The sequence below is a fragment of the Bos javanicus genome, chromosome 4 (assembly GCF_032452875.1).
Source record: "Bos javanicus breed banteng chromosome 4, ARS-OSU_banteng_1.0, whole genome shotgun sequence".
Taxonomy (NCBI): domain Eukaryota; kingdom Metazoa; phylum Chordata; class Mammalia; order Artiodactyla; family Bovidae; genus Bos; species Bos javanicus.
In genome coordinates, this window is record NC_083871.1 from 71,227,938 (window position 1) to 71,254,215 (window position 26,278).

General features: G+C 40.2%; 1 long non-coding RNA gene across 3 annotated transcripts in view; it reads right to left on the minus strand.

Moving 5' to 3' along the window:
* Positions 1-25,939, minus strand: part of LOC133246239 (uncharacterized) — a 458,519-nt gene extending 432,580 nt beyond the window's left edge. For all 3 annotated transcript variants that reach the window (XR_009735972.1, XR_009735973.1, XR_009735971.1), the window contains exon 1: positions 24,129-25,939. This is a non-coding gene — a long non-coding RNA (uncharacterized LOC133246239). The remainder of the gene's footprint in view (positions 1-24,128) is intronic.
* Between the last annotated feature and the right edge of the window lie 339 nt (positions 25,940-26,278).

Sequence of the window (26,278 nt, forward strand, 5' to 3'; positions counted from 1 at the left end):
CCCCGCACATATCATAACTTACCTGCTTTATTCATTCTAGCTGGGCTTCTCTAGGTGATTTATTAGTTGGTCTGAATTTAGCACAGAAGGATAGACAACTAGAAAGTGGTTCCCCACAGTATATTTCATGAATCTTACTTTCCTCTTAAAATTCACACATTGTGATTCCCTGTGTTATCATTGTCTTGTCCCAGACATAAGCAGCTTCCATTATAATTACGAGAGCCAAGTCTGGATGAAAGCTCCTTATCATTGATTTTAGCACAACTAAAACCAAATGAAATCTGTCCCTCCTTACCACAAATTTATGAAATAATAAGGGGCTTCATTAATTCAAAACTACAGAACCCTTTGAGCATACCTACTGCTTTCCTTTTTCCAGGTCTAATGTGCCTTTTGCAAAGCTGGAGGCTGGGGGCAACAATCTTAACTCTTCAGGTGAGAAAATATTCTCTCCTTACAGGAAGGACTCTGTCCCCATGGCTAACAACATACCAAAACCATAACAATACAACATCATGGTGTCCGTACAATGGGAATTATATACATACAGTAATGGGACAGTCATGCCATCTCAAAGGAAAAGAAATGGTTTAGATCCATGATACAAGCTGGGATATAAATCAGAATGCTGCTAAAGATAGGGCAGCATAATATGGAAGCTAGCCCAAGGGGAAACCATTAAAACACAGATAACACTGGGTTAAAGCTACAGAAAAATGTAAAGGGAAAAACCAAACTGTTTAAACATTAAACATTTGTTTAAATATTAAAGTAAAGTTAGGATGACAGCAAAATCGATATTAAATCAGGCCTGGAAACTTTTATGACCTCAAACCCTGGGCTTCCTAACTGCTAGTGTCATAAATGATGTCACTTTTCAGCATAGTCGTGGCTGCCAGCAGGCAGGTCAGAAATGCCAGCTTTCATTTAAATTGTCCATTTGTGATGTAATTTAGCATTTACTCCCAGGGACAAATGTCACCACTCTCTGGGCACCAGCCCCTGAAAGTGCTGCTGTAAGCAAAATACTTCCCCTCCTAATTCCATTCTGCCCCCAGGAGCATGGTTTCCAGAGAGGCCTGTGAGTTCTTCTGGGTTTGAACAAAGATTTGAGGACCATATAAATGAGTTAAGACTCTTTTCCAGTTGTGAAGACAGAGATTTTGAGGAAACTCTCCTGGGATGAAAGGAAAGGGAGCTGTGGAAAGCTGTACCTGCTATAGAACATTTCATGAGCAGGCTGGGATTGGAGGCCTGTGATGTGGACACATGGGGTTTCAACCAGGGGCAGCCTTGAGGTACCAGCTGCACAAGGGAACTTGCTGGAAAGATGGACTTCTTTTGTTCCCAACCTCAGCCCCTTGATTCTTAGTCCCATCTTCCTCCTCTCTCCAAGTACCTCCCCAGGCCCTGTTATGTTGACTTCTGCAGGCTAAGTTGCTTCAGGCATGTCCAACTCTTTGCAACCTAGTAGGGTAGCCTGCCAGGCTCCTCTGCCCAGGGAAATCTCCATGCAAGAATACTGGATTGGGTTGTCATTTCTTTCTCCAGGGAATCTTCCCAACCCAGGGATCAAACCATGTTTCCTATGTCTCCTGCATTGTAGGCAGATTCTTTACTGCTAATGCCACTTGGGAAGGCCCTTGAAACACAGAAGGACCTGCTAAAATGCTAACATGCTCTGGGAAAAGCATCATCAGCCTTTCCCAGGTCTGTCTTGTACAGGTGCTGGAGTCCCTTGAGGCAGGACTGTCTGCAGCAGGGGTAGCTGGCTCCAGTAAGTGAAGGTGGACCTGCTTTACAATCTTCACATACAGTTTCAACAGAACATAACATGGGATTCTTCAGTTAAGGTGGTCCAGTCACACCCTGGAGATGTGTCATTTAACTAAGTGGGCACTCATTAAGGTCCTACTAGGGTGTGAAGAAGGCTGAGTGCCGAAGAACTGATGCTTATGAACTGTGGTGTTGGAGAAGACTCTTGAGAGTCCCTTGGACTGCAAGGAGATCCAACCAGTCCATTCTGAAGGAGATCAGCCCTGGGATTTCTTTGGAAGGAATGATGCTAAAGCTGAAACTCCAGTACTTTGGCCACCTCATGCGAAGAGTTGACTCATTGAAAAAGACTCTGATGCTGGGAGGGATTGGGGGCAGGAGGAGAAGGGGACGACAGAGGATGAGATGGCTGGATGGCATCACTGACTCGATGGATGTGAGTCTGAGTGAACTCCGGGAGTTGGTGATGGACAGGGAGGCCTGGCGTGCTGCGATTCATGGGGTCGCAAAGAGTCAGACATGACTGAGCGACTGAACTGAACTGAACTGAGGGTAGAACAAAGGAAAGATAAAATTTGGAGCAAGTGAGTGAGTGTGTTGTGTGCATGTATGAATGTTTGGAGAAATAGTGAAAATGAGAGATTAGTTTGCTAGGGTTCCATAATAAAATACCATGCACTGAGTGGCTTAAACAACAAAAATTTATTGTCTCATAGTTCTGGAAGCTGGAAGGCAGAGATCAAGGGGGCCGCAAGGCCGTGCTCCCCCTGAAGGCCCTGGAAGAATCTGTTCCAGGTCTCTCTCATAGTTTCTGAAAGTTCCTTGGCTGGTGATAGCATAACTTCAATTTTCATATGGCATTTTCCCTGTGTGTCTGTGTCCAAATTTCCCCTTTGGACAAGAAAACTAGCCATGTTGAATTAGAGGCCCACCCTACCCCGGTGTGACCTCATTGTAACTAATTACATGTGCAAAAATATCTCCAAAAAAAGTCACATTTTGAGGTACTGAGGATAGTTATGACTTAACATATGAATTTGAAGGGATACAATTCAACTTGTAACAGAGACAAACAGGGGTAGAAATCAGCAAGGAACCAAGTAATGAAAACCATAGAGAATGACCTTGAGCCCTATGGGAGCAACGTGTGGTGAGTAAGCAGGGAAATCAAAGACTAGAACTTGTTTAGGAAGGAGCACTACTTGGAGCGGAATTCACCCCGGTCATTCTTAGCTGTTCCTGAGACACCAGTGAATACTTGTTCTTCTCAAACAACATACTCATTTATTTTGTATTTGCGTTTCCACTGAAAATGGAATGACGTTCATTAAAATTTCTTAAAATTACAGGACCATGAGAAAGAGATCAGCGGTAAGAACTATTCCAAAAAGAAATCGGTGGTCAATGTATATTCTCCTACAGAGACAAAAGAAAGCACAATCAAAAAGTGGAACCAAGAGCCACACAAAACATGGCACTATGACACTGCCTATCAGTGTCACCTCACCCACTGCCTGCTTAGGATGGGAATCTGGAACTTCAGAATAAGCACAAAGAAGAATGCAAACTAAAGCAGTCCTAACCCACTAGAGTTGCAATTATGGAAGTTCAAAGTTACACTCAGAGATGATCCAGATTTTGACAAATGGCATAGAGTTGTTACACTATAAATTTTTTAATCACAAAAGTTACTTCAGCCCAAAATTCTAGAATTTTAATTTCGTTTTGCAGTTTTCATCTGCTTGGTTTAGAATAGGACTCTCCCTCCCCAAAGCAGATATCCCTACACCTTTGGTCCACTATAAACATATGGACATGATCCTTCCTGTAAGAGAGATGTGTTCCAATAAATGTTGGTTATAATAAACACCTCTGTTTTCTGTCTGCTCCAGTTCTGTCAAATTTGTGCTCACAAATGGAGGTAGACAAGGAAATTATCCAAGAGAGACACAATTGTAATTAGAACAGCATAAACAAAGCACAGCGTTGATTTTTGTAGGTGGAAAACAATGTCTTCGATCCACGTCCTATGTAGCCATTTCCCTGGAGAGAATGTGCCGTTTTTATTTTCTCATCCAGAATATGAAGGCCTACTGTTTTGCTCTGGGGGCAAGGGTGGGACGATTGTTGCACAGGGGTTATGAGAAGGGGTAGCCTCCAAAGGCTTGTAAAAAGATCAAAGTTTGAGGGTTTTTTTTTTTTAAGTATATACTCCGTGACAGCTTCTAATACAACAAGGAAAGGCTCTTAGGTAAGCAAAAGATGATCTGCATGTAGACTCAAAAGCAAGAGTGTTTATAGCCAGCTCTAGGAGCAGGTTGTGATGGTGACCTTTTATGTCACAACACAGGCAAACTCTAGCAGGTGACGCCTGTGAAAGATTTAATATCTGCTCTGTGGAAATGTTTCTTTTATGCAGGCACGGGGTTTAATCACTTTTGTCAACATTTAATAGATCCTATTTTTACTTACATAGAGGTTGGAGCAAATAAGAAAATCTATTTAATCTAGAGTTCTAATATATCAGGCTCTGCCTTTGAGGAGAGTCACAGTGTCCTTTCCTATCCAGGTGTATAAATTTACCTTATGACATTACTTGACTTTAGTGTAATAACACCAAATTTCTATTTATTAGCTGGGCTATTTTCAGTTTTAAGTAACTAAAAACCCAATCAAATTCATTCAAAGAACAAAAAAGCTGCGTTGGCCTGGTTAACTGCTAAGTCCAGAAAGGCAGAGTGGCTTCAGGCATGGTTTCCTTCAAGTGTGGATTTTTACTAAATTAAAGCCTTCCAGGTGAGCCTGATTGGAGAAGGAAATGGCAACCCACTCCAGTGTTCTTGCTTGGAGAATCCCAGGGATGGGGGAGCCTGACGGGCTGTCGTCTCTGGGGTCGTACAGAGTTGGACACGACTGAAGCGACTTAGCAGCAGCAGCAGGTGAGCCTGAAGCACCCAGGACAGAAGCATCACCCTGGAGTGTGTGATCCTGGGGACAGTTTGGAAATGGAAACTGTTACTTAAACACTGGCCAAAGGTCTTTCTCTCTTTAGCTGGAGCAGCAGAGGAGTTTTTTTTTAAGTAGTAGCTGATTTCAATGAACGAACACAGAGCAACTGCAGCAAGTCTGTCACCTTATCAAACCCCTGATGAGTCACTGAATCACTCAAAGACATGTATTTTCAGCAGTGTAAGTTTCCTTTTCAAAGAACTTTAAAGACAGCATTTGATATAAAGAAGTAACACCCATCGTGATAATACTGAACTTGCATAATTTGTTTTGGACTTCAAGTTGCCCGTGTGTGTGTGTGTGTGTGTGTGTGTGTGTGTGTTAGTCGCTCAATCATGTCCAACTCTTTGCCACCCCATGGACTGTAACTGCCAGGCTCCTCTGTCCATGGAATTCTCCAAGCAAGAATACTGGAGTGGGTAGCCATTACCTTCTCCAGGGGATCTTCCCAACCCAGGGATTGAACCCAGGTCTCCCACATTGCAGGCAGATTCTTTACCATCTGAACCAACAGCAAAGCCCTAAAGTTGCCCTTGGATTCCTCAAAAAAATCCACCTAACCCCCTTACATTCAGAAGAACCTTGAGCCCTTCAGAAGGCTCCAGGTCACAGCTGTGCTCTATCTGCACTGCCCCACAGACCGAGCACACCCCTGCTGACAACACTGAACACTCAGTTTCATCTCAGCTGTGGCAAGGATGCTCCGATGGCCCACCCCCAAAGCCATGATGGTCTCTTCTGTTATCCTGTCCGTGAGGATGCTGGTTTCCCATTTCACACATCGAAGTTCTCATGTGGTTCAGGCTGGAGGCTGAGTGTAGGTGGTTTCCAGGAAAGAAAATGGGACATGCAGCAGATGACTCTGCTATACAAAGCCATGAAGGAAAAGGATCAATGTCCCAGGAAGTCTGGTGGTCTCCTCATCTCCTTGATCCCCTAACTAAGGAGGACAGATGACAAGGAACGCTGTTCCCCCTTTGGCTGAAGGATGGGGCCTGGAGACTGCTGAACCGAAGATAAATTCCCTCTGTCCCCCAACCTCAGCCACCTTACAACCCCGATTGCCCAGCTGAGCCCAAAGAATTCCTCGTGGCTATAAAGTTCCTCGTAGCCCAGAAGCACTGGGTTTACAGTGAACCCTCATTAAAGTGTGCTCCTGCAGCCAGACTGTCAGTTTCAAAAGAAAACTCCTTTTAATTTTAACTAGAGCACTGGGCATCAGAAACAGTGGAGAAAGGGGATTCATTTATGAGTTTCTATGGCAGATTATGGGTTTTATTTGCTCCTTTACACCACTTTTCAGTCTGTCATTTTGGTAAGGTTAACCCCAGTGTAAAATGTTCCCGTAATTATACTCGGAAACACTCCCAGCCTGCCGCATGCCAATAAATGCCTGGAATAACTGTCAGGCTAAATGAATCCCATTTGGACAAAATGATTATTGAAAGTTATTTTAGTTCCCTATTAAGCAGTTGCGGAACAGAGCTGTAATCAAAATGTTTATTTCAATTAGAATTATTATGGTCAATAAAAAGCTCAAGTAGAAAGTAAACTACACTTTATCAAATAAAGTAAAGGCCACAGCTAGTTAAACTTCTTGTTTCACACGGCCTCTATCCTGGAGTCTGACAAGAGGCACATTATCAGCCTTTTCCATAGTATATTAACAGCTATTATAGCCCAACCTCTATCTAGCAGATCCAGAGTCACTTGCTCTGGGTGGACAAAAACCCCAATTCTTTCTTGCTGGTTACCATGGCTAGCAAGCGGGCATGAGCCCCTCTGACTCTGTAGCAACACAGTGGGGGAGCACCCCTCCCACTGAATGGCTGAAAAAAGGCCATGGGGGTTATAACGCCAATGGCAGTATTTATTCATTACCCTGTCCCCAGGACTGGCTGTACACAAGCATTCTCCTTACTTTAGTACTAATTTCTTTTCTTGTGGATCCCAGCAAAATGCTTTTTCTTTTTCGGTTAATGCAGTCATCCTCATCAGAAAGCAGCTTTTGGGGGTTTTCTGTTTGTTTGAGGAGAAATACAATAAAATATAATATAAAATACAAAATACAACGAAAGATTGTATTTCTATCCTACGAGAATCTGCCCTTGAAGTGAAAGTGTGGGTTATTGTTACTGTTTAGTCCCTAGGTTGTATCCAACTCTTTTGCAACCCCATGGACTGTAGCCCTCCAGGCTCCTCTATCCATGGGATTTCCCAGGCAAGACTACTGGAGTGGATTGCCATTTTCTTCTCCAGGGGAATCTTCCCGACCCAGGGATTGAACCTGCATCTCCTGCATTAGCAGGAGGATTCTTTACTACTGAGCCATCAGGGAAGTCCCAAAATCTTGGGTACACACAGGCAAATTACTTTTTCCCCCTAAATCACAATAATTTCAGTCATAATCCTCTATGGCTAAAAGTACTGTGTTGTTCTTATAAATTCCAGTGCCCAGGCCATACCCAAAGTCAAGTTAGAAAATCTGAAGTGGGACCCAGGCATCAAGGGTTTTTAAAGTTCTCCAGGACATTCCAATATGCAATTAATGGTGGGAATTCTACTCTAGGACAGTGGTTCTCAAAGTGTGGTCCCTGAACCAGCAGCATCAGCATCACTTTGAAAGTTGTTAGAACTGCAGATTCTCAGCTTCCATTTGTTAGTTACTTTATCAGAAACTGGTATGGGGCCAAATAATGTGCATTTTAACAAGCCTCCTGGTGAGTCTTGTTATCTCCTGATGCATGCTCAAGTCTGAGAACCATTTCTGTAAGGGATCTTCTTTGAAGAGGAAATAGAGCCAAAGATGTTTTATCACCTACTCACATATTAAGAGAAGCCAGCATTTACCCCTAATAGAACAGGAGCAAGATTAATAAACCAACAGTGTCCACTGATTGTCTGCCCGAATGTTAAGACAAAAGATATAAAAAAGGATGCTAAAAGCATCTCTTAATTCCCACCTAGACAAGGAAGAGTCTCTAAGAACCATCATCAGAAAAGCCAGGGTTGGCTGAATAACGAGGAGCCAATGAATTCACAATCTACAATCACAGTGTGAAAGGAAGTTCAAATGGACAGAATAATAGGTAAGCTGGCTCAAAAGCAAAGCCTTGAGTCAAGTAAGCATTTGCTTCACCACTTCACTTATGTACAGCAGTTCTTCTGACTTCTCATTTCTAGCTTCCCAAGGTCCCCAGGATTCTCAGAGTACCTCAGAACAGAGAAGGGAATTAATTCATGCTGAGATCTAAATGATCAACAATGACTTTGTGTTCTTATATTTCCTTGCTTTATTTGGATATTAAACAACGTTCCTACAATATCGATACTTGGACACTCCTTGCATGCCAATTGCTGGTTTGCTGCTAAGTCACTCACTGGTCTAAGCCTTTATAAATATATTAACTCACTGAACACGCATAACAATACTATAAGTACTAGTTTATACAATTTCACAGGTGAGGAAACTGAGGCAGAGATATTAAGTAGTTGTCCCAAGGTCATGGCCTAGCCCCAGGCAGTCTGGCTTTAAAGTTGAACCATTAGGCTAAACATCCTCTCAGAACAAGTGGGCTTTTCAGACATGGAACTCGTGGGCTGGAAGATGTGGGGGAGGAGCTCTGTAAGAGCTATTCTCTCACATTAGCTAACTGCCAATTCTATTTAAATATCAAGTCAGATTGGCCATATCTTTCCCACTTTAGTGGTTTGTTCTCGCCTTAGAAAATGTGTAGTGCCAGTCTTGTCTTCATAAACTTATCCTGTTCCAGCTATTTCCCTACATATTAGACTAATCCAGATAAAAATTCTGAACTAACTACTTTAGAAGGATTTGCTTTTCTTAGAAAATTATGATCCAAGTCTAGGGCTTCCAAGACATAATTCTTCAAACTCGGAAGCATCGCAGAAGGAGCAGGTTGTGAAGCCCAACATCATCTCCTCTGAACAGAGCTGTCTTGGCCTGAGTGGAGGAACAGAATAAGGTTTGAATTTTTTACTCCTACTTTTCTCCCCTTAAGTCTTTGTTAGTCTTTTTTTCAGAGAAGGCAGTGGCACCCCACTCCAGTACTCTTGCCTGGAAAACCCATGGACAGAGGAGCCTGGTAGGCTGCAGTCCATGGGGTCATGAAGAGTCGGACACGACTGAGTGACTTCACTTTCACTTTTCACTTTCATGCATTGGAGAAGGAAATGGCAACCCACTCCAGTGTTCTTGCCTGGAGAATCCCAGGGATGGGGTCGCACAGAGTCGGACACCACTGAAGTGACTTAGCAGTAGCAGCAGCAGCAGTAGTCTTTTTTTCACAAAAGTGTTGAATTTGACAGAGGCATCACGTTCTGGCTTATGGAAAAATCTGTCCAAAAGAGACTACACAGTTCAATTTCACCCCATGTCTAAAGACCCCATATGGAATCCAGTGGTTCATTGTTACCCCATAGAGTGCTTACTTAAGTATTGCACATCAGCATCTTCTTAGCAAAAGACTTCTTGAACTGGCTGGGGATGAGCTGGGGAAGGGCTGGGGTGGCAGCTCTGAGTAATCTTCAATTTTTATCCCTTGACACTTTAATTAAGATAATTTAACAGCCTGTTAAGCACAATATGCAGAATTTCCCACTAGAAGCCAATGAGGAAAGAGTCTTGGGGAACGGAGAGATACGTGCAAGGATGGAGATCCAGGCAGCACAGAGTTGGAAGGAGTCAGGGTTATTTTTCAACCCAATGACTGTGACTTTCCCAAGGTCACACAGTTAATTAGTGGGCTCCCTAAATCCCACACTGTATGACACGCTGTGGGATGTTAAATGGGACGATTCAGGCATAGCAAATTGTGAGCACTTTTCTAGAAAATCTCAGCATCTGACCTCAGAAATTCAGTCAGTTTAAGCAAAGCCTTGCAATGGGAGAAAGGCTGAAGGAAATATCAATGACATGACTCAACACCTTGTGATCTTTTTTCAGAGCGGGAAGGGGTTGCCAGCTGTAGTCAGAGAACTGCTGTCTCATCTTGTCTCCTGGTTTTACTGTGTGACCCGCACAGCAGCTGCCTGCATCATGCGTACTCTACAGATACATTAGGGCTCCCCAAGCCTCTACCAATGAGGCAGTTTAGAAAAGTACCTCCTACTCAGGCTTGTGCAATCAGAAGTAATACCTATGCCCTGAAACATTTTAATCAAAAGACACTGTCAGCTCTGACATTCAGAAGTTCAATTCTTTGGCTAAAGTCAGAGAAGAAGAAATATTATATCTCTTATGTTGAATCTAAAAAGAAATGATACAAATGAACTTACAAAACAGAAAGAGACTCACAGACTTAGAGAACAAACTTATGGTTGCAGAGGGGTGGTAGGTGGGAGAGGATGGAGGAAAGGGATAGCCGGGGATTTGGGGATGGACATGTACACACTGCTATATTTAACATGGATAACCAACAAGGACCTACTGTATAGCTCATGGAACTCTGCTCAGTGTTACGTGGCAGCCTGGATAGAAGGGGAGTTTGGGAGAGAATAGATACACGTATATATGTATGACTGAATCCCTTTGCTGTTCACCTGAAACTGTCAACAATGGTGTTTGTTCGTCAGCTATATACCCCAATACAAAATCAAAAAAAAAAGACCTTAAAGAGCTTATTTTTAAATTCTACCTTTTGAAAATAAGAGTTTTAAGTCTGATAGATAATATGCCTTTGCCCTAAAAGTAGATGGCATTTACCCTATTCTCCAGAAATTATGCCATTAGTACTTTGATATGTGCTCAGCACTTATTAGGATTCATTCTGATTATTTATTTCCAGCTTAATTGGCTAAATGCATACATTTATAAAATATAAAAATATACATGATGGATTTCAAATTCACTTCAAATAGACTGATAACATCACAATGCAAGCTCTTAGATTCTGGGTACCACTAACCCCTTTTTTCACATTTAGGAGTCAAGAAAAAAGAGAGTGGGCAGTTTCAGGGTAAGAGACTAAGTTAGGGAAAGTCAAGGATCAATGTGAGCCAGGGCAGGCTAACAGGGAAGGCAAGGGTCAGAAATTCTGGCTTAGTTTAAAAGGAAATGACCCACTGTTCAAAAAAACTTTATGATAACTGGGCAAAAGTAAAATAGAGGGAAGGGAGAAATGCATGTGTGTGTAAAAGCATGGAACTGGAGAAGTGCCTAGGGATCGCTGAGAAGCTCAATTAGATGGGGTCAGTGGTTGGGGGTGGATGGTGGAAAGAGACAATAAGGATGTGATGGGCAAATGGACAAAGTTAGTTGAGACTAGATGGTGAGAGTCTTCCTCATCTTCCCTGAAGCCTTCCCTGACTACGCAGGCACTGAATCACACCTTCCTGTGAAACTTCTAACCTGTATTACCCAAACCTTAAAGTCACTGGTACTTAATCAACAGATTCCATACTGTTACTTAACTCTGTATTTTATGTTTCCTCATGCCTTTATTTTGACTATTTGAGTACATTATCAACAATTTTCAGGGGAGGACTTTCCTTCGATAGTTGTATAATAGGAAGATACACGACACCTTAAGCAATAATGACAACAGCTGTTAAGGAATTTCTACATGCAAAAGTTTCTTGTGTATCTAATTCTCAAAACAATTCTATGAGGCACATACCATTTCCATTTTTTAAATGGGTAAACTAAGGCAGGAGAGGTTAAGTAGCTTGCCCAAGGTCACAGAGTTCTAAATGGAGAAACCAGGATTTGAAACTGTCTGATTCTTTTATGACCCCATGACTGTAGCCCTCAAGGTTCTTCTTGTCTGGGATTTCCCAGGCAAGAACACTGGAGTGGGTTGCCATTTCCTCCTCCAGATGACCTTCCCAACCCGGGGATTGAACCCGCATCTCCTGTGTTAGTAAGCGGATTCTTTACCACTGAGCCACCACTCAGCCTGCCAATGCAGGAGATGTGGGTTTGATCCTTGGGTTGGAAAGATCCCCTGGAGAAGGAAATGACAACCCACTCCAGTATCCTTGCCTGGGAAATCCCATGGACAGAGGAGCCTGGTGGACTACAGTCCATGGGGGTCACAAAAGAGTCAGACATGACTTAGGGACTAAACAACAACAGTCTGATTCCAGTGTTTGTGTTTTTTAAAGCACAACACTCTACCCATTTCCCAGCAGGTGCTTAAGAAATCTTTGCTGAATGAATGGGATGAGTGGGTATCAAATAAATTATTTAAAAAAATTTTAGTCCATTATTTGAAATGCTATGAATATGTTATTTAATTCTTCAGCAACTAAGAGATTTTCTTTACCAAGTCACCAGTGGGCTGCATATTCAAATGAAAATAAAAATCCTATGGGTATTTTTCAGTAGAGATCTAAGAAGAAGAAACCTTGTTTCATGAGCTTGATAATTATCAACTTTGTCCAGGCCTCTGGGCTTTTTTCTATAATATATACGAAAGCTCTCTGAATGTTTGTCTTCCTCTTCCAGGGACTTAGGCAATCTGATATTACTCTTCATCTCAGAAACATCTCAATAATAAAAACAAGAAATTAATCCCTGCAAGATCAATAGGGAAGGGCTTGCAAATGTTACATAGCTGGCAGATGATGGTAAAAAATCAATCAATTCTCCAATTCAGAGAACAGCCGGGGTGGAGCCATCATCTCTGACCATCCAACCAGACACCACGAGGAGCCAGGAAACTTTGAGAGAAGGACTCAGAGAAGATTTCCATTAGAATCCTACAATGATGGGTAGTGGGAGCCTCTGGAGCTGCAGAATTGCACAGTGCTATTTCACAGCCAAATGCAGGCACTTGGAAATTTGAACCTATTACAAGTTATCCTTGGCTGGGAAACAGGATGAACAAAAAATGAAGGTGCTGACAGTTTTGACAAGTGCCAGAACAAAATGGAAGTCAGGAAAACAATCAAAAGAATGCAAGCAATGTGACATTCCTGCATCCTTTACGCTTATGAGGGAGGAGGCGGCTTCTCTCTTAAGGAAAAGCCCTTGCTCCTAGCAACATTCTGCCAAGATGAGAAGTCTTCCCATGCAATCCCCTTTCTGCAGAGCAGCTGTGGAGGAAAAGCACCATTCTTTCCCATGATTCTTGAGTGTTTTGACTGATGCCTGTGATAGAGTTTAAACTCAGTCAGGCTTTCAAGAGTTGGACAAACAAATCTTGCCCAGAAATGTCAGGCTTCAATAAATTATCATGTCAGTGTCTCAATTTTAGCTCAGTGTTTAGACTGGAAGGAAAGCAGATGAATAAAGCAAACCCTTAACTCATACTAACATATATTCATGTTCGATCACCATGTAAATGACCAACTGCTGCCAGATCACCAATCGTATAGGTTACAACAGAAGCAACTACAGAGCAATGAGACTAGAAAAGATGATAGACAAGATATAGTTTAGCGTATGAATGAAAAATGTTTTTCAAGATGGCTGTGGGAACTGATCACTTATTTTAATAATATGGCTGTTCATGAATATATAAGAATGTTTGTGAAGTACATAAGCCAGTGTTAAATGCAATACTGGAAAAACTCAAACCCTGTCGCTGACTAGCTATGTTATCTTGAAAACATAAGATAAGTAAACTTAAGGTTTACTTAACCTCTCTGACCTTTCATATCTTCACCAATAAAATATGTATATTAATTTATTTGATGTCTGAGGGAAACATGTTTGTATGCCAAAAATATCTTTGACATCTAGAAAGTACTCAATAAATGGTGGCTATAAAAATTATCATCATTAATGATAATAATGAAATAAGATCAGTTATTAAATAGCTATAGAATCTTGAGCAGTTACTTAACCTCTCTGACTCTGGGTTCACTCATTTAAAATTGAGGTATGTTATACTTCATAGAAACTTCCCATGTGGCTCAGTGGTAAAGAATCCCTCTGCCAAGGCAGGAGCCTTAGGTTCAATCCTTGGGTCAGGAAGATCCCCTGGAGAAGGAAATGGCCACCCACTCCAGTATTCTCGCCTGGAAAATCTGAGGGATAGAGAAGCCTGGCAGGCTACGTCCAAGGGGTCACAAGGAGTTGAGCATGACTTAGTGACCAATACTTCATAGGGTTGTCAAGGAGATAAATGTGAAAATATGAAAAGCATCCAGCATAGTATTAGGTACACAACAGGGGCTCAATAGATGCAACTTCTTTTCAGTGACACTTATATAGCAATATGAGCTTATTTAATCCACAGATGGGAGAAAAGTCAGGATAAAGTATCAAATCCACTTTTTCCAAGAAACTACTTGTCTCTCTGTTTAAAATCCTATTATAATCTGTTTAAAATATAAAATAAAGATTAAATCCTGATGTAGATTAAATTTGTAGTTAGAAACACCAGACATAAAAATGTATTCTTATGTGTTATATTTATAATGGAAGATAAATAAAATGCCTGCAAGTACTAAGAAATTAGAACATAGAAGCTGTTGAAATAAAAGTTATAGTGATGAGAATCCATTCACTTAATTTCACAAATTTCTTCCTCTTTTATTTCTGTGATGAGTCTATAAAAGATGCCACCCCTTCCCTCCCAAAATGCAAAATCCAGGCTTTCAGCTAGAAAGCAAGTGATTAGGAATTCTAGAAGGAATAAACAAATCTGTCTTTATTAATTAAGACTCTAAATAAAATACAGCCCCTTGTGATTGTGACAAAGATCAAAAGATACTTGGATATCATCTTCAAAAGCTTTTGACTCTTGAGAATCTTAAGAATCTTCAGAGCCCTTCATACTCTGGCATGTTTTAATTCTAAATTTAGTCTGTTGACACTTTCAAGAAAGTTAAGAGGTAGCTATAGCAGTTATGGGAATGGACAAAGATTGGGAATAAAGTATGAAATTGAACCAATTAATCAGGGATAATTTAAATGATATTTCTTTTAAGTTCTATTTTGGATATCTAGATATGCATAAATATTATAAGATATTTTAATAAAGGATAAATGTTTTTATTTTATCATTTTAGAAAATCTTTGAGAATGCTAGTTTCTCAGTTAACTAAGTTAACTCTTAGTCACTAAGTCTGCCTGTTTGCATAACTTGGCAGCTAACCCAAATTATGGAGAGCACAGGGGAGGAAATAGCCACTTGATTATTGAGCTCAAAAATCTAAATACAAAAACTGATCGTCTTCCACATAGGGGATTAAGTATCAGCATCACATGCAGGGCTCTCTCAAACTACACACAAAAATGCAGACACACACACACATCCATCAGAGATGCTGGCCACCCATCTAGATATTATACAGATTTCCCTTGGAAGGAAAGTGTGTAGGTTGGAAGAGAAACATACACACACACACACACACACACACACACACGATTCTGATACATTCCCTCTTCCCACCACTGAGTTGTGTTCAGTCGTGTCAGACTCTCTGTGACCCCATGGACTGCAGCACACCAGGCTTCCCCGTCCTTCACTATTACCCAGAATTCACTCAAACTCATGTCCACTGACTCAGTGATGCCATCCAACAGTCTCATCCTCTGTCATTCCCTCCTCCTCCTGCCTTCAATCTTTCCCAGCATCAAAGTCTTTTCCAATTAGTAGGCTCTTCACATCAGGTAGTCAAAGTATTGGAACATCAGCTTCAGCATCAGTCCTTCCAATGAATATTCAGGGTTGATTTCCTTTAGGATTGACTGGTTTGATCTCCTTTCAGTCCAAGAGACTCTCAAGAGTCTTCTCCAACACCACAGTTCAAAAGCCATCAATTCTTTGGTGCTCAGTCTACTTTATGGTCCAAATCTCATGTCCATGTTTGACTACTGGAAAAACCATAGCTTTGACTCTAAAAACCTTTGTTGGCAAAGAGATGTCTCTGCTTTTTGATACACTTTCTAGATTCATCATAGCTTTTCTTCCAAGGAGCAAGTGTCTTTTAATTTCATAGCTTCAGTCACCAACTGCAGTGATTTTGGAGCCCCCCAAAAATAAAGTCTCTCACTGTTTCCATTGTTTCCCCATCTATTTGCCATGAAGTGATGGGACCCGATGCCATGATCTTAGTTTTTTGAATGTTGAGTTTTAAGCCAGCTTTTTCACTCTCCTCTTTTACCTTCAACAAGAGGCTCCTTAGTTCCTCTTTGCTTTCTGCCATTAAGGTGGTGTTATCAGCATATTTGAGGTTATTGCTCTTTCTCCCAGTAATCTTGATTCCGGTTTGTGCTTCCTCCAGCCCAGCATTTCTCATGATGTACTCTGCATATAAGTTAAATAAGCAGGGTGACAATAGACAGCCTTGATGTACTCCTTCCTCAATTTGGAACCAGTCTATTGTTCTGTGTCCAGTTCTAACTTGCTTCTTGACCTGCATACAGATTTCTCAGGATAAGATAAGGTGGTCTGATATCCCCATCTCTTGAAGAATTTTCCACAGTTTATTGTGATCCACACAGTCAAAGACTAGCATAGTCAGTGAAGCAGTAGATGTTTTTCTGGAATTCCCTTGCTTTTTCTCTGATTCAACAGATGTTGGCAATTTGATCTCTGGTTCCTCTGCCTTTTCTAAATCCAGCTTATACATCTGGAAGTTCTTGGTTCATGTATTGTTGAAGCCTAGCTTGAAGGATTTTGAGCATTACTTCGCTAGCATGTGAAATAAGTGTAATTGTGTGGTAGTTTGTACTTTCTTTGGCATTTCCCTTCCTTGGGATTGAAATGAAAACCACTGAGACCTACTGCTAAAAATTGATGGCACGTGTTGCAATCATTTTCATATTTTCCCAAAGACTCAACATATCTGCTGTTATTTAACAGACTCTTATTCCAGGAAAGGCTGTAGAGATGTATTTGAAATAATGATATTTGACTTAGTCAACTGAGCACTCTGTCACTCTCTTAGCAGAAAAAGCTCAAAACAAAAATTTCATGTTTTTAGCCAGAAGCATCTGCAAAGTATGTCTTTGACCAAAAGTTGATCATTTGAAGAAATATATGAGAAAGAAATATAATTTAGAACATGATTTCACTACACATGAATCTGCCCAATGGTTTTCCCATCCTGTCCCCAAGTGTATTGTCCCTAGGAGACAGCTACAGTTTTAAGAGGATGTTAAATCCAAAAGCAAAAACAAGGTTTTGAATTTCTTTTATGTCAACCATTTCAATATACAGTTTTTTAAAAGTATGAGGATCTATTAGTGATTTTCACGCATAATCCTTTTTGTTCAGTCCTGATGTACAATCTGCCAGCAAACTCTTTGATGTGCTTTATTATGTCCCTTCTTGCTATCACTTGATTGTCTCACAGCTGTCTGCTCATTTCTATCTTGATTAATTTCTTCTCAGGTGCCTATATGTCCAATTTGGGAAATTATGTTGTTCTATTTGAGCTGTTGGCTTTTTGTAATAATTAATTAAATGAAATGTAATAAGAAACTACATAGCCTGAGAAATAAATGATGCTGAGAACTAGGAAAACTAACAGGAGACACTGGGAGTGTGTAAATCTTACTGGAAAGCAGTTTTATTCCTATTTTTCAAAAAGCCATTTATCTAAAGAACACATGTGGTCCACGCCAGGTGGGTCCATGGTTCAGACTGAGGCAAAGTCAATCCTTTCAGTTCCCCACGCTCTCCTTCTGGCTCACCTTCTTGTGCACCCTCTTTGGAGTTCACGTTTTCTCTGTAGTTTATTAGTAAGAGTGAAGACTTATAAGGAGAAAACTGGATCCACTCTGGAAGATCATTGCACTGAGGACTGTTCTGCTTTTATTAACCTGGTGTCCTGATGAAAAGCTATTACTCAACATTTTAATATGAGTTTTCATCACTAGCTTAAGAAGACTTGAAACGGCAGAATCTACAGAACATAAAATATCAAAACAGCTGTTTGAAGGGATACATGTCTAGCCACGGGAAACTCCTAGCCAGTCACTCCTTTAAGCTCTTAATTTACATGAGTTTTCAGTGTGCTAAATGGCATCCCTCTCCAGTATCCATGCCTGGAAAATCCCATGGACTGAGAAGCCTGGTGGGCTACAGGCCATGGGGTCGCAAACAGTCGGACACGACTGAGCGACTTCACTTTCACTTTCAGTGTGCTATCCTACCTATACCTATAAAAAATATTTTAACAAGGTTTGTCAAAATAATGTCAGTTATTGGTTAAGTGTCAATTGCCCCCTGCCTAAAAAGCAGTCAACTAAATTTTCAACCTTGTAGGAGGCACAAGCTGTAATTTCGTATTCTGATGTAGAGTGTCAGATAACAAAAAGAACCATTAAGTACAGAATGTCATACTTCAAAGACATTACAAGCAATCAAAACAACATCTTCATGCCCATGAATTTTGAAAACATTGAGTTTCTCAAAAATTCAACAGGAGTTTACATGGAGTATAAAATTTACTTCACATAGACACTTTGAATTTTTAAATGAACCATTTGCTGTTAGTAGCAAAGTTGCTCAAGTTTTGTTGGAACTTTAGACAAGAAAAAGGGATCAGACTGGAGTTATGAATATAAACATTCTCAGAGCTCAGATAGTCCCATCACCAAAATCTCGCCACTGGGATAGGACTACATCTAATAACCAGTTTAGGGACATATAATGAATTGACTTTTAGGATTTTTTCTAAAATGCTTTACATTTGCAAAACTTGTTACATTTTCCCCTATTTAGAACATTAACTCATCTGTATAATAAACCTTTTTGCATGGACAGATACTCAGGGCTATGATTCAAATATATGAAGCATTACACTCAGTTCTGCCCTTCCTGACCACACAACATGGCAGTACCCTCTGCAGAATCCTGGATGATAGAAAACCCCTCCTCCAGCTCCCTCCTGATTTTTCAAGGTGGTTGTACCAGTGATGCCAGTCCTTCCTGGGGGTACAATGAATATGTGAGAAGAATAAAAAGTCTTCCAAATAAACACACTCACTCACAAAGGGTAGCAAAAGAAGGTATCATGCACAATGTTTTTACTTTTTAATGTTGTTGATTATATTATGTGGAGTCTCTCCTGACTCTCCAGTGGTTCAGTGGGTAAAGAATCTGCCTGTAACGCAGGAGACAAAGGAGACCCGGGTTCAATCCCTAGGTTGGGAAGATCCCCTGGAGGGGGAAATGGCAACCCACTCCAGTTTTCTTACCTGAAAAATCCCTTGGTCAAAGTAGCCTTATGCACTATAGTCCAAAAAAAGTGTTGCAAAGAGTCGGATACAACTGAGAAACTAAGCACAATAAAAAAACTCCTGCTTATTAAATAATCATAGACTCTGTAGAAAATGTCAGACAATTATTTATTTAACCTCACACACTTAAAAAAAAAAAAAAAAACCTGTAGGTGCATTGCAAAGGTTTGGGAACTTGCCAAAAATAAAGTCCCTGGGAGATGTCCATGCAAGATGTTGATTGACATAAATATGAAACTTCTTTAGGTCTCACCCTTACACTCTCTGAGCTGAAAATGATAGCAGAAATAGGTACTTAAAATTCCTCAAGTAGGATGCCCAATAAATGTTAGGTAAGAAGAAAATAACTAGACTCCATGTGCTCTAGCAATAGCTGCCAGGACCATTGCTCATGGAAAGTTCTAATGGCTTATGGTTGTCAGGGATGACTAGAAATTGTTGCCATTGAGTCTTTTTTTTTTTTTTTTTTACTTTACAATATTGTATTGGTTTTGCCATACATCAACATGAATCTGCCACGGGTGTGTACGTGTTCCTCATCCTGAACCCCTCTCCCACCTCCCTCCCCGTACCATCCCTCTGGGTCATCCCAGTGTGCCACTGAGTCTTATGGGAAGATGGACTTGTGCATGAGGTGAATGCTCGTGCAATCCCTTTGTCCCTCTCCTGCTTTAGCAAATATCAGCATGAGGGAACCAGAGAGCAGGAGAGGGAAGAAATACTACACGGTTATATTATCTGATATCCTAAATGTCAAAGGATACTCTTTCATCTTAAAACAAAATCTAAAATCTTTGTGATACTTTAAGCACAAAATGAAGACTCCCCTCATAAACCAACTTCACTTCTTTGACATTTCTATTATCACTAATTTTCAATAATGTACAGTAGATTTTGCTTTGTGATAATAAAACTACCCATGTTACAAGTTTGGTTTTATATAATACTCCATATGGTGGATTCATAATAAATTTCTACTGGGAATACAATCATAAACCACTATTTTCTGCTATAAAAAACCATTAAAGCACAGACATGCACAAACAAGGTAATCTGCAATAAATTTGGAAATGTTAAAATACTACAAATGTAAATGTATTCAGCTCCATTGCAATGCATGTAATTTCCATAGCTTTATTAGAAATCTTGCCTTTGCAGTGGTTCAGCGATAGGTTATAAATATAGCAGGAATGAGTCAGCATGCAAATCCCTTCTCTGTGAAAAAACAATTTGAAAGGTTTTATAGCCCAAAGCTGTTTATTATTTTGTAAGAATGGTAATGTTAGTTTGTGTTTGGAACCTGCTGAGAGGAGAATTCTCAAAACATCCTGTTTATAAAACAGCAAGAGGGAAAAAATTTCAGCAAATTAAAAAAAGAAAAAAACAACATTTGATTCATTTGATTTATGTAAGGTCATGGAAATAGCATTTCCCAAATCCAGCATTTAGCTGATGGACTTCTCTCTGCAGACATTAGGGTCATACAAGAGATGATCAGTATATCCCACTAAGGAAAGCAGAGCAGTGTTAGCTTGGCAAATGTGAATCCTGGAGGCAGATAAGCAAATGTCTCTGGAGATGAGAAGGGGTTACAAAGACAAAGAGGACCAAGGACAGAACTGTCAGGCACAGCTAGAGTAGGGCATGTCATAAGGAAGAGGGAGACCCGAGGTGCAAGAACCTGAGCTTAGCATGTAGACTGCAGAGGAAAGAGAGTTGCAAGGAGGAGGGTCTCAGATATGGAGGAAAACCCAGGAAGAATGAGGATCGAGGACAGATGACTGGACTTGGAAGTCAAGAACTCCCTATAACCTTCAGAAGTCTAGCTTCAGGACCTGGTGGGAAGCAGAAGCCACCCTGCAAGAACACAAGGAGTGAGTAGATGGGTGACGGTGTGGATATTACAGACCTGGACCACTCAGCAAAAACAAGGGAGGGACTTGTTAGCTTGAGTACAAAATGGACCAAGGAAGGGTCTCTCGAGACAGAAAAGAACTGGGGAGGTTTAAAGTCAGTGAAGAGGGGGAAACTAAAGATGCAGGAGACGATAGTTACTCCTAACAGGATGAAGTTCGGGTGGAATGCCAATGAAGTGGTCTCAAGGACATGGGTGAAGGGATTCTCTTAGGCAGGAGGTGGAGCATTTACTTACAAAGAATGGGACTAGTAAAGATAAAGAAAAAATCTGCAGGGAGTATAAGGAAGGAAATTGGTGGAACTGAGGTCCAAAGGCCTCATTCGAAAAACCAAGAAGCAAGCTCTTAAATGTAACAACTCATTTTAAAAAATATTATTATTTCTTTGTGAGCACACAGATAGGGTCTGTGTGTATGATGTGAGGGAATCAAAGACTATAAAAGATTCCAAACTATCCAAATACATGTGCATGCACTCTGTCATGTATATACACATAGACAGACACACACACACAGGCATATGCATACTGAGAAAAAAATGCAAGCCCATTCCAAAACTAGGTATTCTCATTTATTACATTGCTCATAGTACCGACTGATGACTTTTTCTCAATTTCTCCTTTTTCCTACAGAGACTCTTTCTAAATATGAATCTTGAGCCCATCTCAAGCAGAATGGAGCTGAGCATCTTCCACAGGGTTCAAAACACATGTAACTGCATAAAGGGAAGTAATCCGGGCATATAAGCACAGAGCTGGTTAGATAAAATGAAATGCGGAAGGCCAGAAATAGAATTTGAAAAGACAATGTTAAAAAAGGAGGCGAAGAATAAGTTTATTTCCCAACATGAAAGAATTGGTGCACCTTCTTATCTCTGATCACATGAAGAGACTGTGTGAACAGCCCAGGAGTATATATGGGGATACTATTTCAGGATTTTCACCCCAAAATTGAGGAATTCATTCTTTTACATTAAGAGGGAATTGGAGCAGATTTAAAGGAATACATAAGAGTAACGAAAATTCTTTAAAAGGAAGAAAAGGTTTAATAAGGAGGAAATAAAATGGTGACATGGATAAGCCTAGAAAATTATTAAGAGAAAATCAAAACTGTGAGCAAAAAGGGTAAGCAGAACTCACAGAGCTATTTTAAGAGTGAAAACCAAGTGAAAAATGTCAAGTATAAGATTATTCTTATTTGACATTTTTATACAGCAGCAACTTATAAAAACATCAAACACTGACATAATCCTTCCTCTAGCATTTTAACACATCATTATATTGTTAACAACGACAAATGGCTGTAGCCATTCATGACTTTTTAATAGATTTCTTTTATCATAAAAATGTCACTTTTAGGATAATCTGCATTCTCACATTTTTATGTTCCGCTATGGTTTTAAAATGTCAAGTATAGAAGATATCTATGTCTAAAATGCTTAAGAGTTTTACTATAGATCTTGAGAATATCAGTATAAAATAAGCCTTAATCTGATGTGGCTGCTGTGCTCAATTCATGTTTTCTCCTTTTAAAAATAATTACAAAGTACATCAATTAGGTAAGGATGAAATTGGGGGTTAAAGTCATAACAGACAGGAAATTTGTAGCGGAGGCTGCCTTGACCTACATGCAAGTTATCTTACATGTTCAATTCCATAGGCACTATTATATAAGATATATTTGGCCTGTCTGCTCAGTTAGCAATGATGGTAACAATGTGTCAAATCTCCAAACAGATTTCTTTGATCATTCTTCTTAAATGTGGGGAAAACAATACGATTAAATATTGTTATCAAAGATCAGGCAAGTCAGCCACAGAAGCGGAATTAGAACTCCTGTGAATCAATACGCTAGGACAGAGACCGAAACTTTTTCTATAAAAGGGCCAAATAGTCAACATTTTAGGCTAGCAGGACACATGATCTGTGTTACAACTACTCAAGTCTGATACCACAGCACAAAAGCCAATGGAGACAGCACATAAATACTGATAAGTGAGCATGGCCCAATAAAAGTGTACCAATAAAACTTTATTTACAAAACCAGGAATTGGGCCAATCCTTGATCTAGTGGATCAACTCACGCAATCTGTCAAAAACTGCAGCTCAAACCTTAGCAAACACTAATTTTGTCTGGATTGAATAATTATAATAACATTAATGAGATTTTCCAGATACCAAGCAACATGCTAGGCACTTTATATAAATTATTTCATTTTCATCCTATTTGGTAAGTACTGTTATTGCCTTCATTTTACATATGAGAAAACTCAAGTACAGAGAGGTCTATGAATTACAGAAAGCCACTCAGCTGAAAGTAAAGGAGACAGAATTTGAAAGTAGTCATCTGGATTAAAGATTATGGTCTTAACCACTGCCTGATGCTCAATGCATTTAACTTGTGGATACTAAGAAAACATGAAGCCAATGGACATTTTCCTGGAAAGGGATGGTAGGGTGATATAGACTCTTTAAATTTAACAAATGGAGAGAGGGAATGCTCCTGGTGGCTAGGTATCTTGAACTGGCCCATTCTGATCTAATTGTGAGTGCTACTGCACTCCCACCATCGCCACTGAGAATAAGACCTACAAACCGAATCCTCCAGCAAGCTGATACCCAGACCATTAAATGCTCTCAACCATCATGGGGAAAAGCCCTGGGCTAGGGCAGCAAGAAGAAACATGAGTTTAAATCATAGGCGAAACCAGGAAAGAATCTACCCTCTTACAGTCACCTACAGAAAGGCTTGCACCCTGAATTTTTCAGCTCATCCTCCACCACTCTCCAGCCCAAATGAGAATGAATGAAAAACAAATTTTCAACATGAATGAAAAGCAAGATGTGCTGCTTCTAGCATCTTTTGTTTGTGTGGCACATTCTCATAGTAGACAAGCATTACTTTATCCTCATCTCACAAATGAAGTAAGAGGGGTCATTAAGACCCAGGCCACATAATAAGGAAAGACTCAATATCAACTCTTCTGAGCCAGCTTTGGGGCCTCTTTCCACTTAACCAGACTGTCTTCTAAACTTTCAAAGGGACCTACAGAGTGACAATTTGAAAAAACAAGCCATATCACACATTGAATGGCATTATACATCGACTTTTTGTTCAACTGAGGACACTGAAAAAGACAACCATCATAACCCAAATCTTAAATGATCTCCCTCATTCTGGTAAATTTTGGACAGACTCTAAAACTAAATAAAAGAGGGAGAAACTTTGGTGAAAATTTTCCCCAGAGGCCCAGAACTTACAAGATCTGTTCTCAATACTTTCCACCCAGAAGCATCTCTTCAGGGCAGCCTGGCTGCCAAGGTCATGACACATCCAAGCCAACTCTTGATTTGGCGGCCACAGTAGGAGGAGGGGAGCTCTGGACTCAGTCTTTCCTGCATCCTTCCCATCATCGCACAATGATTGCTCTTGCGTATCTGCCCAGCAACTCTCCTCCCTCCCAAACACAAGGCAAAGAATGCAAAACATCAAGGCAAGGTCGAAATTTTGTCGACTATATTTGATTATTCTTTCAAACTAGACACAGAACTCTACTCTAAACAAAGTTGTTGGGAGCTGGGTCTGAATAACTGAGGACAAAGATCGTCCTCATTTTTAAGAGATAGACTCAAAACTTTATCATTTCTCCCTGAAGCAGATATAAGTGTTGTTTACCAATGCATACACATTACTCTTTCCAGTTTCCTTGTTAAAGAAGAAAATGTCTAATTTACATGTCGAATCCACAAATTATAGCCAGGCCAGACAAGGAAGCAGATGACGATTGTGATTGATATTCCAAAATTTCTGTTCTGATTTTCCCACCCTTAGAATTAGCCGCTCCATAAATCAAACCAACATATGAACATCTGATGTCAAAACCAATAAGTCACATCTGTGAAAAGCATCGGAAACATAAAGAACTGGATCCTTCTGTTTTCTCTGAAAAAAAACCCACCCCTTCTACCACTTTCTCCATGATACCTTAAAATATCCTGCCTCTTCAAAGAAAATATAATTTTCCACATGTGTATTGGTATAAACAATGGCCATTTTTTCTTCCCACTTGGTTGTGTAGAAAACAAGGAATTAACCCTATTCTCTACTGTAAGTCTAAATGAAACCTTGGCTGTTTCTAGGTAAATAGCAATTATTAAAACATGTGTAAAAAAATAAATAAATAAAATAAAACATGTATATATTATCTACCAATAACCTAGTAGAGATGAAAATCCCTCATTTCTTTATAATGTTTCAGTTTCTGGTGATCATACCTCACAGTTGAAGGCACAAGATTACACAGTTAGGAGTTGCTTCCTATTCTCACCCACATCAGCTTAGGAGAATCAGTTATGACTCTAAACCTTGGGTCTTCTCTCTCTAAGAAGCTCCAAGCACAAATACTCATAAGGGCAACACTGGTGACCCACCACCCCCAAAACATGTGTTGTGAGGTCTTTTCTAGTCATGGTTTTGAACTTAAAATTGCAAAATGTTTAGAACTGAAAGAACCTCATAGACCACTGCAACAAAATTTTTTATTTACAGCGAAGGAATCTGAATGGTGAACAGCGTAAATGACCTCTTTAAGATTATAAACCTATGCACAAGACACCTTGGTCTCCTGAGGCTCAGCCTCATTCTTCCCCTCCTCCTTGTTCCATTTTCAGCTGCATCATCTGTATACTTGCGAGGTGTCTTTGGTGGCCCCAGCACACTTGCTGGGTGGCTGGTGAGGATGAGAGCAGCCCCTGGCTACTGGAACAAACTTTAGTCTTCCTGAAGCTAACATTCCCTACAAGGATGATCCATAGCTCATCTCAAACTGCTTGACTAGAATGACTATAACATGTTGCACGTGGTATGAAGTCAATTAAATATTTTTCCAACAAATAAAATAAGCAAATCAGCCCATAGAACCACATGGTTCATTCAGGGGTTTGTTGTTGTTCAGTGGCTAAGTCATATCCAATTCTTTGTGACCCCATGGACTATAGCCCACCAGGCTCCTCTGTTCATGGGGTTTTCCAGGCAAGAATATTGGAGTGGGTCATATTCCTTCTCCAGGGGATCTTCCCAGACAAGGGACCAAATCCATATCTCCTGCATTGGCAGATGGATTCTTTACAACTGACCCATCAGGGAAGGTCAATTTTGTGGTTATAAACAGGCAATTGTATTACATTGTAGAATACTGTAGAAATGCATATAGCTTTCCCAGATCAGGAGACTGAGTCATCACCAAGCTAGGGCCATGGCGACCCTTACTCTATGTATTGACATAGCTAAAGGTTCATGTGTTATAGAAAAATTTAATAAGGTGCCTGATGAATGAAACTGAGACGTGGAATAAAAAATTAGAGAAACTTTATGATCATGCTCTTATTTTATCTATTTGGGGGTCACAGAC